The following is an 18,760-nucleotide window of genomic DNA, read 5'->3' on the forward strand; positions in this document are numbered from 1 at the left end:
GAAGAAAATTCAGCTTCCAAAGATTTTGGCTTCCGTTTCTACATGAACAGGGTACAAGAATTCAGAGTTCTGGAAGCCTATAGCCCTAAGGATATCATCCAAATCCTGATCTCTAAGCATCTTGCATCGAGCCATTGGTTCAGAGTATGTGTGGTCCCTGAGGCTGACTTGTACCCTAAGTAACTGAATTAATTTAAGCTAAGTGTGCTCCAAGCACCTAAAAGGACAAATAGCAGGTCTTTTTCAAACTTAAAGAGCAGGCCTTCTGAATCCGTTTTGCAAATAAAAGTCTGCTTGCTGCAGACTTGCCTTCACTGTAACCTCCTGATAGGGAGGGTGCAGGTGAGTAGTGAACCCTCACCCACTTCTATTAGAGTTGACTAATTCTGCCAAAAAGAACCTTGTACTTGGGCATGACCTGCCCCTCAATCTGGTCCCACTTAATTTTTCCCCCATTTCCAGGATCTAGACCAGTGGTTCTCAAAATGCAATCCCCAGGCTAATACTTTGTTTGGAATGCAAATTCTCAAGACCCACCTCCAGTCTGCTAAATCAGAAGTTCTGGGGTCATTCTAACAAGTTTTTCAGATGATCCTTACATATTGCTGTTTGAGAAATACTGAACCAGATCATATTTTGCCATCTACCTGTCTTTTCTTGGATGCCCACCTCTCTACTTCCCTTACCTCATCCATTGTGCCTTATCTGAGACTCTTCACATTGCTCACTTCTCTAAGCATTGTTTTCTTAAAGATCCTCCATAAATCAAGACCCATAAGTAACTTTTAACCAGGATTCCTCACTAACCAAATCTCCTCTGGAAAGACTCTTTGTATTAAGTTGATTTTATAAACAGTGCAGTTTCAGAAATGCATATTCCTCTGTGAGGCAGCAGTGGTAGTGAAGAGGAATTTCCTACTTAAATGGCCAACATTTCTAATCGGTTCTTTGTTCTGCTTCTGTAGACAGGCTTGCTGCATAGGCCAAAGATCTGGGGATCAACTGAGAACTCACTTTCTCCTTAAGATGTATTGCTTTAGTGCTTGTTTGAAAATCCTATGCTCTGTAACTGCCCATAGCCCATAGCAATTCCAGGGGTCTGTAAATCACCCCAATGCAACTGTAACAACACAGGTATAAAAGCAAAATTGCCCCTACGCTCAGGGCCCAGATTTTCAGAGCACTAGCTCTTCTGGGACCGCCGGCATAATAAACCTGAGTTTCTCAAACCTTCCAGGTGCTGCTTGATTTCTCACTGGTCTGAGTTTTTGCAATTTTTCTGCAACAGTAGTGCGATGATTATCAAGGTCCGTTCCTTGGAACCCTAGGCAATTCTCTGAGGCCCATAAGGGAATACCTAGAAGGTTGGGGAAGGAGGAATATGGCTTCCTATCCTTGCCTTTTAAGAAACCAGTATTTGTTGAGCAATTACTATGAGCCAAGCACAGTTCTGAGTACTTCACATGTTAAGGCATCCATTTAGGTGGTGTTTGGCTCACCTTTTTGATCAGAGAAGTCTTAACCTGTTTTACTTCCTAGGCTGCAGCATATGCTCTCCTTTCAAGATTGAACCTAAAGACAAAGCAAGCTGTACCCTTTTCTCACTAAGCTCCAAGTACCCAGGCCTCCTCTCCAGTCCTGGAATATACAGTTTTTTTTCTGTCTTAAGTTTTCACATGCTTTTCCCTCTTCCTGAAGCTTCTCTTCCAGCCAACTGTAGCAAGTGGTTTCTCATCTTTTAGTTTTTACTTAAATGTCACCTCTTCTTCGAGATTTTTCTTAACCATCCAACCTGTTTTAAGCACTCCTTTTTTCTTCTCTCTCAAATCATGCCATTGTTTTTTTTCTTTGTAAAAGCATGTAATGAAATTTATTATGACATATTTTTCTTGTTCAATTTTTGTGGTCTGTTTCCGCCCTGGACTATGAGCTTGGCAAGGGCTGGGACCATGTCTGTCTGTTCTTTTTGTCTAATGAGCACCTAGTAGTATCTGGAACAAAGTTGGTATATAAATATTTGGTAAATCAGTGACTGAAGTGTAATGAGGCAACTTGAGTTCTCATTTAGGCTCTCTCATTAACTAAGAATTTCATCCTTAAATGAAGCTTTGATGAGATGCTTTCTCAAGAGGATATCTGCTTCAGCATTACATTGTTCAAAATTAACTTAAAAAATTGAGATATAATTGACATATAACATTATATTAATTTCAGGTATATAACATAATACATTGATACTTGTACATATTGCAAAATAATCACCACAATAAGTCTAGTTAACATCTGTCACCATACGTAGTAATAAAACTTTTTTGTGTGTGTGATTAGAACTTAAGATCCAATCTCTAAGCAACTTTCAAATATGCGATACGATATTATTAACCGTAGTCACCGTGCTGTACATTACATCCCCCTGACTTATTTAGAACTGGAAGTTTGTACCTTTTGATCCGTTCTCTCATTTTGACCACGCACTCCCTCCTCTGCCGGCCACCGGTCTGTTTTCTGTATCTATGACTTGTTGGGGGTATTTTTGTTATTCGTTTCTAGAGTCACCTATAAATGAGATCATATAGTTTTTGTCTTTCTATGTCTGACTTATTTTACTTAGCATAATGCTCTCAAAGTCCATCCATGTGTTGCATGTGGCAAGATTTCCTTCTTTCTCATGGCTGAATAATATTCCATTATATATATTACATTTTCTTTATTCATTCATCCATAGATAGACACTTAGGTTGTTTTCATATCTTGGCTATAGTTAATAATGCTGCAATGAACATGGGGGTACAGATATCTTTTCTAGTTGGAGTTTTTGTTTTCTTCAGACAAATACCCAGAAGTGGTAGTTTTATTTTTAATGTTTTGAGGAAATTTCATACTAGTTTTCATAGTGGCTGCACCAACTTACATTCCCACAAGCAGCACACAAGGATTCCCTTTCCTCCCCATCCTCGCCAACACTGGTTATTTTTTGTCTTTTTAATACTAGCTGCTCTGACAGCTGTGAGTTGATAACTCACTGTGGTTTTGATTTGCATTTCCCTGATGATTAGCGATGTTGAGCACCTTTTCATGCACCTATTAGCCATCCATATGTCTTCTTTGGAAAACTTTCTTTTCGGATCTTCTGCCCATTTTTTAATCAGATTATTGTTTTTTTGTTATTAAGCTTTATAATATCTATATATTTTGGATATTCACCCCTTATCAGAGCTATGATTAGCAAATATTTTCTTTCGTTCAATATGTTGCCTTTTTATATTGTTGATGATTTCCTTTGCCATGTAGAAAATTTTAAATTTGATGTAATTCCATTCATTTATTTTTGCTTTTATTGACTTTGTTTTTAGTGTCAGTTCTAAAAAATCATCACCAAGACTGATATCGAGGAGATAACTGCCTATGTTTTCTTCTACAAATTTTATGGTTTCAGGTCTTACATTCAAGTTTTTAACCCATTTTGATTATTCTTGTGTATGATGTAAGATAGGGTTGCAGTTTCGTTCTTTTGCATGTATCTGTCCAGTTTTCCCAGCGCCATTTATGGAGAGACTGTCCTTTCCCCATTGTCTAATCTTGGCTCCTTGGTCATAAATTCTTTGACCATGTGAGAGAAAAACAGTAAAATGAAGTTAATATTATCAAGAGAGCAATCTAAAATGGAGCTGGGAGGCCTCTGGGGAGCTGAGCTAACATACCCCCTCCATGTGAAACTGAACTTTTGAACTTGGCTAAACCAAACAACTATATCATGATACAGTTCCTGGGACTGGCTCTGCATCACTGAACTCTGTTAAAAAATAAAATTTTCACCTACCAACGGACATAAGCAATTAATCATTTATAATATAATGTAGGTCAGCTTGTAAGCACCATTCACAGCTCTTTCAAAGCAACTTATGTAAATCCTTTGACATTTCTCCTTTTTCTGTCTTTATAAACTTTCTCCCTTTCTTTCCCCCTCATAATACAGTTGGGTTTCAACTCAAATCTGTGTCTCCTGGATTTGCAATTCCTAAAAAGACCCCCAAACAAAGTTTTTGTTTGCCTTACAGTTCTTGGTCAAAATTTGTTGACAACCATACCTGCATGGGTTTATTTCTGGGCTCTCTGTTCTGTTCCATTGATATGTGTCTGTTTTTATGCCCATACTGTGCTGCTTTGATTACTATGGCTTTGTAATATAGTTTGAAATCAGGGAGCGTGATACCTTCAACTTCGTCCTTTCCTAAGATTGCTTTGGCTATTTTAGGTATTTTGTGGTTCCATGCAAATTTTAGAATTGTTTGTTCTATTTCTGTGAAAAATGCCATTGGAATATTAACTTTTAATTTAAAAACCTGTCTACTTATGCTTCTGTGGGCAGATGCTTTGTATCTTATCTCATTTGTTCATTGTGTAAGAAATTATGTTAATTTCTTGAGTGAACAAGATTAGAGGCATTAAAATAAAATGTAAAATGGAGACCAGACTTGAAAATTCCTTGAACAGCAAAACCATTTGAGCCATATAAGAAACCTAATATTGTTAATTTTGCAATGTGAACGAAACTTAACTAGGGTTGTTTCTTATAAATGCCTCTAAAAATCATTTTTCTAAAAATCCTAAATTGTTTTCCAAAAACGGCATAAGATGACCACTTTTAATCAATCTCCTGTCATTTAGAAAAACCCTAAATGCTATAACCAATCATTATAAAGATTAAATAGCTTCCATGTTTTCACTATATAAGCGTACCATATAAACATGCCTCTGAGAGTCATTACACTGTTGGTTTGAAGACTCCCAGTTTGTGAACCCTTAGTAATACAATTATATTGATCTGGTTTTATTTTTAACAGTTTCTGGATTTTGACAGGGGCCACCTGCCAACTTTACATTGGCAGTATTGTAATCTGGACTCTGTTCAGTTATTCTGCACATTGGAAAGAGAAGTTTAGAAGTTTTGATGTTGGATCAAGGAAAAGGAGTGTTAGAAATTCATTTTAAATCCATTTAAAATAAATTAAGATATGTATTAATATATATTGTTAATATATTATTATTATTATTTAATTAATTCAACTTAAAAATGGACAGAGGATCTGAATAGATGTTTTCCCAAAGAAGACATACAAATGACCAACAGGTACATGAAAAGGTACTCAATATCATTAATCATCAGGAAAATGCATGTCGAAACCACAATGAGATGGCTGTCATCAAGAAGATAAGAGATAACAAGTGTTGGTGAGGATGTGGAGAAAAATGAACCCTGTGAACTCTTGATAGGAATGTAAATTGGTATAGCCATTATGGAAAACAGTATGGAGGTTCCTTGACAATTAAAAATAGATCCAGCAATCCCACTTCTGGGTATTTGAAGAAAACAAAAACACTACCTAAAAAAGATATCTACACCCCCATATTCATAGCAGCATTATTAACAACTGCTAAGATATAGAAAAAGCCTAAGTGGTCATCAACACACGAATGGATGAAAGAAGATGTGGTGAATACACACAATGGAATATTATTTAATCATGAGAGAGAAGGAAATCTCACCATTTGCAACAACATGGATAAAACATGAGGGCATTGTGCTAAGTGAAATACGCCAGACAGAGAAAGACAAATACTGCATGGTATCACTTACATGGAATCTTTTTAAAAAGTCAAACTCATAGAAACAGAATAGAAAAGTAGTTGCCAGGGGCTGGGGAATGAGAGAAACAGGGAGAGGCTGTTAAAAGGGTACAGACTGTTGAGTAGAAGATGAATCAGGTCTAAGGATCTAAGGTAAAACATGATGATCATAGTCGATAACACTGTATTATATAATCGAAATGTACTAAGAGAGTAGAATTTAAACGTTCTCACCATAAAAAAAGGTAGAAAGTTTTCCAGAACTTTACTAGGTTGTTCACCTTGTAGAATTCCGTCTTGGAATTCAGGACAAGAAAATTCCTTCTTTTCCTTTTCCTTCCCCCTCCCTTTCTCCTTCTTCTAATTTCAGCCTTATTGACGTATAATTGACAGAATATTTATAAGTTTCAAACCACTTTTGTTTTCCATTTGGGTGCTTTAATAAGCTGCAGATACAGTCTCCATCAGGTGACAGTAAGTTACAGATATAGAAACACACTGCTCAGAACACCCCTGGGAGTCACCATCCTTCAACCCTGCTTAGGCAACTGCTATATGATTAGTGATGTCAAATGGACTCAGCCTCTCCCCTCAAATGTTTTGACTCCAAGAAAATTGAGAAAGAATGGAGAGGAATATCAGCTACATTCACTATCTGCCTGCTGTGTTCCAGACAATCCAGTATGCAAAATTGAATGAAAACATAGTCACACCTTAGTACTATTCACACAGCTCTCTATCAGGGGCTGTGCAGTTAGCAGAGAGGACCCTTGTCTGAAAATATGAAGACCAAGCTTCTTGCTCTAAATCTATCACTAAATTGCTGTGTGAGCTCAAGCAAATCCCTTCATGTCAATAGCAATAACTTTTTCTTATTTGTAAAAACAATGGAGCTTGGTTTAAGATGTTCTCTAATCCCTTGAGATCATTATCCCTTCTCCTATCCCTTGAGAATACTTTTCTTTGTCCATATCTATCTAGTTACAGAAATAAGAGTGATGTGATTTTTATCTTTACCTGCGCACTTTATTCCTTAAAGATCTACCAGAAGTGAATGAAAGAAGCTGCTTGCCAGGAGGTGAGAGAAACTGTAAGAGAATGGTAATGCAATGAGTTTAGGTTTCAAATACCAAACATGGGGCAGCAAAAAATTCCTGGAGTGATTTGGACTACCAGTAATTTCAATTGGTAAGTTAATTGATGGTGGGACTAGATCTTAAACCCTGGCCTGTTGTTGTGTATGACATAAAATATTAACTGACTCCTTTGCCCTTCCCTTCCAGTAACTATTTTAGACTTCTTAGAACAGTTCTCAAAGGAATTCACCTTGCATTATGACTTAGGATACATACATACATACATACATACATACATACATACATGCATACATACCTGAATCAATACTTCAGTGTATTTTGTTATTTTCTATTCTATTGTGTTTTGGTTTGTTTGTTTTGCTTTTTAATTCTTGACTTCCATGAGCAGTTTAAAAGCATTGTCTTGATGTAGAGGGAATGCGGCTAGCAGCTGTCTCCTTTTTGGATGTGGGTTGTGGATTTTAGAGCAGATTTTGTTATTCATTCCCTAAATTCATAGGCAATTTGCCAGTGGGATTGTCCTGCTATTGGTCTTCAAGTTGATGGCCCATCTGTCCTGGACCTTGATGAGAGTGGGAGTATAAGTGGGAATGCAAGGAGAAAGCTCATTAAAGATGGCCTTATTTTGGGATTCAAAATGTGGTGGGTCTGTACTGAGTCACCCTATCAGAGAGATTATTCTTTAGAGAAAATTCGTATCTACAATTCAAGAGTTTCTTTTAAAAAATTATATATATATGAACAATTTTAGAAATGCAGGCCTCTCCTGCTCTACATCAGTAATCTGTTATTGAAAAATTAGTTGTTCTGTATGAAAATTCTAATCTTATTTTATTTTAAATTTAAAAAATTATACTCTGTCAATCAACTAATTTCATAAACAAGTAACTAAAATGTGGTAATATACCTATGTATAATTTTTAAAAATCCAAAATATCTTGTTAGATGTAAAATTCTTAAAACATTGTTTCTTTATCACCAAATAATTAATAAGGTTGATAACAAACAACAGCTTTGTGCAGTAGAAGGTCACTGAAAAAGATGGCTTTCTTGGAAAGGAAGAAGAAAAACTGTCATTATTTGCAGATGACATTATACTATATATATAGAAAACCCTAAAGATTCCTAAAAATCTATTAGAACTGATTAATAAATTCAGTAAAATAGCAGAATACAAAATTAATATCCAGAAGTTGGTTGCATTTTTATATACTGATGATGAACTTTAAAAAAGAGAAATTAAGAAAACAGTCCTGTTTACAATTACATCAAAAACAATAAAATACCTAAGAATCAAATTAACCAAGGAGGTAAAAGACATGTTCTCAGAAAATTATGTCATTGCAAAAAGAAATTAAATAAGATAAAAATAAATGGAAGCATATACCATGCTCATGGGTGGGAAGAGTCAACATTGTTAAAATGTCCATATTACCCAAACTAATTTATAGATTCAAAGCAATCCCTTTCAAAATACCAATGAGATTTTTCAGAGAACTAGAACAAATAATCCAAAATTTTATGTGGAATTATAAAAGATCTCAAATAGCCTTGGCAATCTTGAGAAAGGAGAACTGATAAGGGGTTAAATGCCAAAAAATATAAAAAACTCATACAACTTAACACCAAAACAAAAACAAAAACAACCTAAACAATCCAATTAAAAAATGGGCAGAAGACCTGAATAGATATTTCTCTAAAGAGGAAATACAGATGGCCAAGACATGAAAAAATGCTCAAGATCACTAATAATCAGAGAAATGCAAATTAAACCACAATAAGATATCATCTTACAGCTGTCAGAATGACTACCATCAATAAATCAAAGAACGATAAGTGTTGGTGAGGATGTGGAGAAATGAGAACCATCATACCCTATTGGTGGGATTGCAGATTGGTAGAGCCACTATGGAAAACAGTCTGGAGATTCCTGAAAAATAAAAATGGATCTACCTTTTGAACCAACAATTGCACTTCTGGGTATTTATCCAAAGAAAACCAAAAACTAATTCGTAAAGATCTCTGCACCCCTATGTTCACAGCAGTGCTATTCACAATAGCCAAGATATGAAAGCTACCTAAATGCCCATCAACAGACAATCGGATAAAGAAGTTATGGTTCATATATACAATGAAATATTACTCAGCCATAAAAAAAATGAAATCCTACCAGTTGCAACAACATGGATGGACTTAGAGGTTATTACGCTGAGTGAAATAAATCAAACAAAGATAAATACCATATGATTTCACTTACATGCAGAATCTAAGGAACAAAAAGAACAAACTAAATGAAAACAGACTCACAAATAGAGAGAACATTTTGTTGATGGCCAGAGGGGAGGAGGCTTGTGGAGTTGGGAGAAAAGGGTGAAGGGTTAAAGAGAACAAATTAGTAGTTGAAAGATGGTCATGGGGATGGGTGAGTGGCATAGGGAATGTAGTCAGCAGTAAAGTAATGGCTATGCGTAGAGCCAGGAGGGTGAAAGAGTAATGGGGGGAGCGGGGCGGTCATTTCATAAACTATATAAATGTCTTACTAATGTACTGTATACCTGAAACTAATTAAAAAAAAAAAAAACACGATGGTTTTAATATTCTCCTCAGCCTGACTAAACTTCAACAGGATTCCTTCCGATTCTAAGCCCCTGAGCTCCCTTAGAGTATTTGCTTTAGAAAACTTATAATTGTAAATTCTTTCTCTGCTTCTTTGAGATGTAAATCTTTGAAAGAGCCTTTGTGAGTTTTACAATCCAGGAAAGTCTTTCTCAAGAACCTGGGAACCATCTCTCTGACAAGGAATCTAATCAGCAAAGGAAATAGCACCCCATTTCTCAGTTTCTGTGAGAGGATAGGAACCTAATTTCAAGCTGCTTTGCTCTAAGTTGCAAAACTATTTCTTGTCATAAAGATATAAGAAATTTGTTTTTCCCTGGATAAAGCCAATTAGCAAATACAGATGGCCTGTGATTTGTCCCTGATGTCCTCCACTACTTTTCCACTGGCTCATCCCAGACCTTAAAATATCCTACCCTAGTTGAATTGAATTCAGGCTTAGTTCTGGCTTCTCTCCTCTATTGTAGTAGCCTTGGATAAAACCTCCTTTGCCTATTTAGTTTCATCCAGTGTGATTTTTGCTTTGACACCAACTATGGTCCTGTGCTGCATCTCTTTTGTAGACACCAAATTTCACAAATTTTAAAAATTTTAACAGGACTCTATGTTAGTGTTCTAGGATTGCCATAATGAAGCACCACAAACTGGATCATTTAAATAACAGAAATTCATTTTCTCAGAGTTCTGGTGGCTGGAAGTCTAAAATCAAGGTATTGACAAGGCCATGCTCTTTTTGAAGGCTCTAGGAAAGAATCTGTTCCATGCCTTTCTCTTAGCTTCTGAGGTTGCCAGTAATCCTTGGTGTCCCTTGACTTGTAGATGCATCATTATAATCACTGCCTAGTTAACACATGGTATTCTCCCTGTGTGTGTCTGTCTATGTCTCTTCTCTTCTAAGGACACCAGTTATATTGGATCAAGGGCCCATCATACTTGAGTATGACCTCATCTTAATTTGCACCTTAATTATCTCTACAAAGACCTGATTTCCAAATAAGATCACCTTCACAGGTATCAGGAGTTAGAACATCAATGCGTCTTTTGGGTGGACACAGCGTAACCCACAACTGACTCCAAAGAAACGTCAATAGTAATGTTGATGTTTAGTAATAGTAATAGAAATGAAAGTCTTTTCCTATAAATCATTTTGTTTAAAATTATGTCGAAGATATAAATAGAAAAATTTTTTACTGTAAATGTTGGCCAGAAATGTTATATTGAGAAAAGCATAATTCAATGAAGGTTATCTATTAATAATGAAGTTATTTCTTTTGGGAGAAAGTTTGCCTGGAAGACATTCTGCAAGCTATGTAGTAATCTGTCTGTCTGGATGACATGCTTAGGTCCGGTGAAGGTGAAGCTTCTTTAAGGGGAAATGAAGGGATGTATTAAAGACAAAACTGGACAAGGGAGGCAACTCATTTTATTGAGGCCATTGCAAAAAGGAGAGCATCCCAGATCCAAAGATCAGAGCCTCTGAAGGTTAGTTTTGCCTTAGACTTTTATAGGCTACAGGCTATAGGTGAGGTGATTTACAGTTGGGTAGTTTTGTAATTAGAAGTCTCATTCAGGTAGCTGAACAGGAAATGTTTTTCTCTGTGGTTAGCCAGTTTCCAAGGGAACAAATAGTTCTAATCTTCACTAATCAATTACAGCAAAGGATGGGAAATTGGAGGATCTGCATCTGGTCTTGTCAACAAGTTTGTCACAGGTAAACAGAGGAGTTGTTCCCGAGAATTATGGGTATCATGAGAAAGAGTGGACAATGAGTTTTATCTAAGTCTCATGGGGAAGGGAGAGTTCTTCTTAGAATAAGCTGTTTCCTAGAACACACACACACAAAAATGGGAGCAATTGCTGAAAACAAAAGGGTGGGGAAGGTGTTCTTTACTATTGCTGCTTTCCAGAAGTACAGGGCTCAGGTCAAGTTCAACACTGTCAGTGGTGAAGAAGAAAAAGGCGCTGTGTGTGGTCGAGTGCATGTTGTCTTTGCCTGCCTCTAACTCAGTTAAGTCTTTTTAAAAGTAGTTTATTTATCCCTGCAAAATGGATCCCACAGTTGTGAGACACTGCTGCCACCAAGTGGTGGTACCCACTTAGTGACTGCCAAACATCAGACTTGAAATGACATTCTTTTATCAGACTGGGGTTGAGTGGGGGTGGGGGGGTGCTGTGTTTATCCCAGGGGTGGGCAGGAAAAACCACTGGGATACAGGAAGAAAATAGCAGAATTTCTACCTCATTTTATTTTTACTGAAAATGCAAGCAAGAATTTAAACTTACTGGTATTTAAAATACTTCCAGTTTGCACTGGCTTCTGTACTCTGAATCTGTTACAGGCGTCACCTTCTCAGGGAAGAGTAGAAGCTTTGCATTGTGACAACTTTCCTTTCTGAACCCCTTTAGAGTATAGTAACATATTGTAGATTGTGAGTGCTTAGTAAAATGCAGAAAATATCTAGTTTCAACTAAACCTATGCTTACGCAATGGACAAATGGTGTTAGAAGACTTACAATGTTGCTGGTTTAAAAAATAACTCTAATAGTGCAAGTACTGGTAAACAGGAAGCCATGGTAGCACTGACAAATATTCTTACAGCAGCAGAAGCTCTTTGTCAGCTACTTGACAAGAAAAAAATAACAGAAATCTATCTTATTTTATAAAAAGATGGTCAAAACATTCAAAATTATCAACACTGAAATACGAATTTACTTTAACTTTGTTAATATGAATCTCACCCTGATTATTGTGCATAAAGAGGTTTTATGAGATGTCTGTTTTGGTTATTACAGCCACAGGCCCACCAAGATTTGAAATGAATTGAACTTAAATCTAGTTCTTTGCATCACTCTTTCATTGTGTTAACCCAGCCTTTTTAAAATTTGTCAAATGCAGCATGCGCAATCACGGGTCCTCTCCCTATTATAGCGGGGAAGATCTTGACCACAGTCCATGTTTGTACACTTATGGGATATGTTAAAGAATCATTTTCAAAAAAGGTAAAATCACGACTCTTCTGCAAATGTAAGATGAACACATGTCAAAGATTTTACTTAACTCATCAATTAATGAAAGAACTAGTAAAGATGCCATGGTCAGTTCAATGCTATGAGAAGCAAGGTTGTTTATAGGGTAAGACATATAGGATGTAATACTGAGTAATGTTCAGTTCACTACAAATCTTTGGATGGAAGTTATTTCCATCTCTTCCATATTCTGTCCACTGACAAGTAATCTGTATCAATCCCAGACATAAATCTCTAAGTTAAATAATTTCACTAATTTTAAGACCTTCAACCAATAGTAAACAATGGGATAAACTCAACATTACTGTGACTCTTTGGCCAAATCCAGCCTACGTATTTTGTAAAAAAAAGTTTTATTGGAACTCAGCCACATCGTTCCTTTACTTATTGTGGTTGCTTTTGTTCGACAAGGGGAGACCTGAGTACCCAGACAAAGCCCTACAAAGCTTAAAATATTTTCTTTCTGGATCTTTGAAGATAAAGTTTGTTGACTCCATTCCTCGACAAGCCTTGGGTGATATTGAAAGGATATGGGATTCACCTATTTTGCCTTATTAGTAATCTTTGGATAATTTTTCTGACAGGTACTTGAGAACTCTTAATATATAGTTTTTCTGTTTTCATTATCTTCGGATAGGCCTTTTAGTTCAGATTCCCTAAGGTTTAATTTAACCGGTGTTTACTGAACACATACTGTGTGCCAGAGACTGTGATGAATAGAACCTAGCCCTGTCATTTTCACAGTTTTGTGAGGAAGTCAGATGTGTAAGAGTAAAGGAGTTTCTCTAAGAGAAGAACTCAGAGTCCAGTCTGAGAATGATGTCCTAGATATGGGAAGACTGGAGGCAGGGGGAGAAAAGCAAAGGAGACACAGTTAATGGTTACTAGAGGGAGAAATTTGAATTGACTTGGAACCTCTTCAGTTTTAGGAAAACCACTTTAGTGGGCCTTTTGATTATGGAAAAGTAAAACCAAAGTCCTATTTTGGGATGGAATGTCTCAGGCAATGGGAAAGTAGGCTGTTTTGCTCAGTATTGTAAAATATTGTTTTCTTATGTGACTTCTTTCAGTATAATATGTTGTAACATCCTTTTTACAATACACCTACTGATACAATTTTTAAAAAATCAATATAATGTTCAAATTGAAACATGTAGAAGTGGTAAAAAATAATTTATTATAAAAATATATAGTTAATGTGTAAATGTTTGGTATTATCACACTAGAAGGCATAATGAATAGTGAGCTGCTTGGGCCTCTATATAGAATAATGAGAAAGTGATGAGTATTAATGCATAAAGAAACAGTTATTTCACCAACTCAAATACTACAAATGGAGTTACCTTCAGAGAAATGATTTTCCAAAATGGTGAGTAACTTGATAAAATTCTGAGCCAAGTAAAGCACATTCTTTCCTAGATTTGTACAGTGGATGCATTCCTGAAAAATTGAGTGTCTAGTAAAACTATGCAAAAAAATTTTGTTTATATGCAAAACAAAGTTAGATTTAAGCCCAGATAATTTTAAATTTCCATAAATGTGTGAAGGAACATTAGAAGTTCATGATGGCTTGGGGACAATTTTATATTTTGAGACTGTTCTACATGTCTAGTAACCCTGATCTCCACCTACCAAATGACAGTAATGTCCATACAAATTCCTCCACTTCCAAATCCTTGGGACAATCAAAAAATGACTTTCAAAAATTTTCCAAGTTGCCCTCTAGGGGGCATTATGATTCCCATGGAGCATCACAGACCTGAGAGATCTGCCACATACTAATGCCCTTGCCTGTGGGGTTTGGGTAGGGCAGCATTATACTCTTGGCTGGGAAGCTGGCTTGTGGTACGAAAGGGTGAGTGGTGGGGACAAAGGAATTTCTTGCTAGCCCCTAGCGAAGGCTGGAGTGCTGGATTTTTTACTTAAAGGAATGACCAAGGTAACATTTGACATCGTTTGCATGCATTTTAATTTTTCCTTCATCAATTTGCCTGGCATGGAGAGCTAGAGTTAAAAACATCTCTGTATAAAACTGATGGACTAAATATAGGGATATCTATCTATATATGTGTATACATAAATATACATATATGTATACAGTAGTCCCCTTATCTGCGGCTTTGCTTTCCGTAGTTTCAGTTATCTGTGGTCAACCAGTTTGAAAATATTAACTGGAAAATTCTAGAAATAAACAATTCATAAGTTTTAAATTGCACACCAGTCTGAGTAGTGTAATGAAATCTCATGATGTCCCACTTTGTCCCACTCTGTTCCACCCAGAATGTGAATCCTCCCTTTGTCCAGTGTATCCACACTGTGTACACCCTCTCATGATGTCCCACTTCGTCCCACTCTGTTCCACCCAGAATGTGAATCATCCCTTTGTCCAGTGTATCCACACTGTGTACACCCCTGCCTGTTAGTCACTAGTAGCCATCTTGGTTATCGGACAGACTTTGGAGAGTCACAGTGCTTGTGTTCAAGTAACCCTTATTTTATTCAATAAAGGCCCCAAAGCACAAGAGTAGTGCTGCTAGCAAATCAGTAATGATGCCAAAGAAAAGCTGTAAAGTGCTTCCTTTAAGTGAAAAGGCATGTACGTGTAGGAAAAAAGCATAGTATATGTAGGGGTCAGTCTATCCATAGTTTCAGGCATCTACTGGGAGTTTTAAAACATAGGGGGAGTTACTATATAGTGTTTACACACACACCCACCCACATATGCACATTCATCATGTCATTGTTTGTATTGTAGAAAAAGTGAAGGCAATCTAAATGTCCATGAATGGGAGAATAAACTTTAAAAAAGAAAACAACAAACCTGTGGCACATCCATAAAATGGAGCCATTGCAGCCATTAAAAAAAAAAGTAGATCAGTTCACCAACCTTGGAGAATGTCCTCAACAACAACAAAACTACATTTGATGTGCGTAGAAATAGGATCAAAAGGAAATAAACTATTATTTGTGCCTATGCTGGAATCTGAAAATTGTAGTCAGTGCTAGGAGTTTTACAGTAGAATGACCTCCTGGGGTAAGTCATGACTGCAAATCACAGAAAGCCATGTGTGATAGTCAGATTTCAATCAGATCTCTTTTTAAATTTGCTTTTACTTTTTACAGTGGAAATAAATTCATTTTTTTCTATTTTATTTAACAATGTTTTTTTCTGTTAATAAAATTATCTGTAACTTGAAAATAAAGCAAAAGTATGATTGTGTGTCCTTTTGAAGTCATACTGAAAGAAACTCTGCCAGGGACTATCTAAGTTTCTGGGGCAATGGTTCTCAAACTTGTTGGCCCTGGGAACACCCATACATTCCAAAATTACTGAAGATAATTGCAAATGATCTTTTTTCCTGTACCAATGTAAATGATTTCTGTGTAGTAGAAAAGATAACCCAAAAGGTTACAATTTCTGTTTAAATTTAAGCTGTTTTGTATCTAATTTAGCAACCATATGCCGGCACTTTGTTTTTCCACCGATGATTATACAGGCATACTTCATTTTATTGCACCTCACTTTATTGCTCTTTACAAGTTTTGCACTTTTTACAAATTGAAGGCAAGATCTTCCACCAGTAAAAAGATTATGACTCACTTTATTGTGATATTCGCTTTATTACGCTGGTTTGGAACTGAGCTCTCACATCTCCACGGTATTCTCGTATATATCCAGTCTCTCAAAATCTCCTTTGAATCAATTTTCTATCTAACCAGTCCCCTTCATTAATAAGTTAAATAAAACTTTAACCTAGCCTTTGGCACTTTCTCACTTTACATTTATTTAAGAGTCATGTTTTTAAGTGTTGGAAGGTTATACTTTGATATTTCTCAACTTTTTATCTTGAAAAATTCCAAACTTTATAAATGTTACAAGAATACTACAGTGGTCACAGGGATATAAAGGACAGCATAAGAAATATAGTCAATAATATTATAATAACTATGTATAGCGCCAGGTGGCAACTAGATTTATCAGGGGGATCACTTTGTAAGTTATATGAATGTCTAACCACTATGCCGTACACTTGAAACTAACATAAAATAATACCAAATGTCAACTCTAATTAAAAAATAAAAATTAAAAAAAGAATACTAAGTAAATACCTAATCACACTTACTTAGATTCAATAATTAAATTTCTATCACATTTGCTTTAACTTATTCTCCCTCTCCTTCCCTCTCTCCTCTCCTCCTTCCACCCTCCCCACCCCTCTTTCTCCCTTTCTCTTTCTATCCATTCATTCATTATTCTATTGTAAGGATAATTTTTTTTTTAATGAATTTTCCCAGTGGCCAAGAAAAAAAAGAAAGAAATCTTTCTCTGTTCCCTTTAAAGCATTTCTGTGAGAAAACAGTGATTGTAAATCCTTTTTCTATTTTTTTAATTGAGGTATAATTTGACATATAACATTATATCTGTAACCTTTTTTAAAAAAAAAAAATAAACATTTTTATTTAGACCCAAATATAAAGATTTCACTTCAAAAATCTGGAATTTATACAGTAAGCTATCCTATTATCTAATACGTAATCCATATTACAGTTTTTCCAACAGTCCTAATAATGCCCTTGTAGCTTTTTTTCTTTCTTTTTGCTTCAAGATCCGATCAAAGATTAGGCGTTTGAACTATCCATTGACTAGGTAAGTGCTTACATTTTTAACCTTTCTTCATTCAGAGTTTCTGCTTCTTTAATGTGTGTAAGAAAGGAACAGGTAGATAATAGCATGATGTATTTTATTCAAATCTTTATATTTGCAAATTATTTAATTTCACTAATCTGAATCAGTATGTCTTTGGTTGCAAGTAACAGAAAATCCAAAATGAAAATAACTTAACCAATTATATTTAATATCTCACATAAAAAGAAGTATAGATTTAGAGCAGCTGCTCAGTGATGTCATCAAGAAACCAAGTTCTTTCCATCTTTCCCTGGAGCCATTCTCAGCGTATTGGTTTGTTTCCTTAGGCTGGGTCTGCTCATGATTCCAAGATGGCTGCCATAGTTCATGGTCATATATAAATGATAATTCTCAGAGGAGTAAAAAAGGATGTATCTCTGCTTTACTCTCTTTTAAAGAGCTAAGGATGTATCTCTGCTTTACTCTCTTTTAAAGAAAACCTTCCTGAAAGTCCCCCACCACACCCCACCCCAGCCGACTTCATTGGCTAGATTTTCATTCATACCCTTGCTCAAACCAGTGTCTTGGGAAGCAAGAGGATAGACCCAAAATTTTTTTGACCAGTTAAAATTAATCTTCTAGTCTGGGAAGGGGTTCAGACTTCCTCTGAAGGATTTGTCTGCGTGATGAACAAAATCTGGTTTGGGAAAGATGACAAGCAGTGTCTGCTACACTGAATTTTCTCTCTTATGAAAAAGAAAATGATTAATATCTATGGAAGATTGCTATGAGTATAAAGTAAAATAATATATGTGAAATCCTCCAAATAGTGCCTGGAATGAAATAAGTGTTGATTATGGTAAAATTTCTTCCCTACTTTCTTCTTAAGATTTTCTACTGTTGTTTAGCCGAAAGATGGCAGCAGAGGGAAAAATCTTCAATTTAATAGTCTCTGCTAGCAGCTACCTGGCAGCAATATGAGATCACCTAGTTCACCACTGGGTCTATGTTAGAATTTATCAGAATCTTTAAGTACTCTGAATTTTAATATTGCTAGCAGAACAATCTTTAGTAAGTCATGGCTCGCATTTTTAATGTTATAATAACTATTCTTAAAATCACATAAGGTTTCCACACATATCAATCACATCAGAAGAGGATATATTGTAATTATGATTCTTAGCTAGGACAGCAATTAAATAGACTGGGAAAGATACTGCTAAAACCACTCGACTCTACAATTATTTTTATTTGAGGGACAAATCGTTTAATAATTTCGCAATGCCCATAACAACATATGTTAATTAACCACTGGTTGATTAATACTTATGTCTTCAGTGGAATTCGCTATAATTTCAGTTCAGTTCAGCAGACATTTGTTAAGCATCTGTTATATGCTGAGCTCTGTGCTCTGTGTTGCTTTCTATTGGGTTGGGCTAAGACATGAATAGAAATTTCAACAAATAAACGCTAAGATAAAGGTATGTACATGGTATCATAAGAATAATATGAAGGGTACTAAACCCAGCGTAGGAGGTCAGGGAAGTTTTTCTAGGGCCAATAAGGTTTGAGCTGCTGTTCAACGAATGAGCTGGGTTTAGAAGAACAAGAGTTGCCTGAGCAAAGAAAATTAGGAAGACATTCCAAGGTGGGAAAAATCACAAGCCATAGCAAGAATATCATCCTGGCAGTGGAATGTTGGGAGAGGGGGAGTTGTGAGCAGGGGACCACCAGACAATTAAGTATTACCTAAGAATAAGGTTTA

Source organism: Pteropus alecto, unplaced genomic scaffold, assembly GCF_000325575.1.
Source record: "Pteropus alecto unplaced genomic scaffold, ASM32557v1 scaffold103, whole genome shotgun sequence".
NCBI lineage: Eukaryota > Metazoa > Chordata > Mammalia > Chiroptera > Pteropodidae > Pteropus > Pteropus alecto.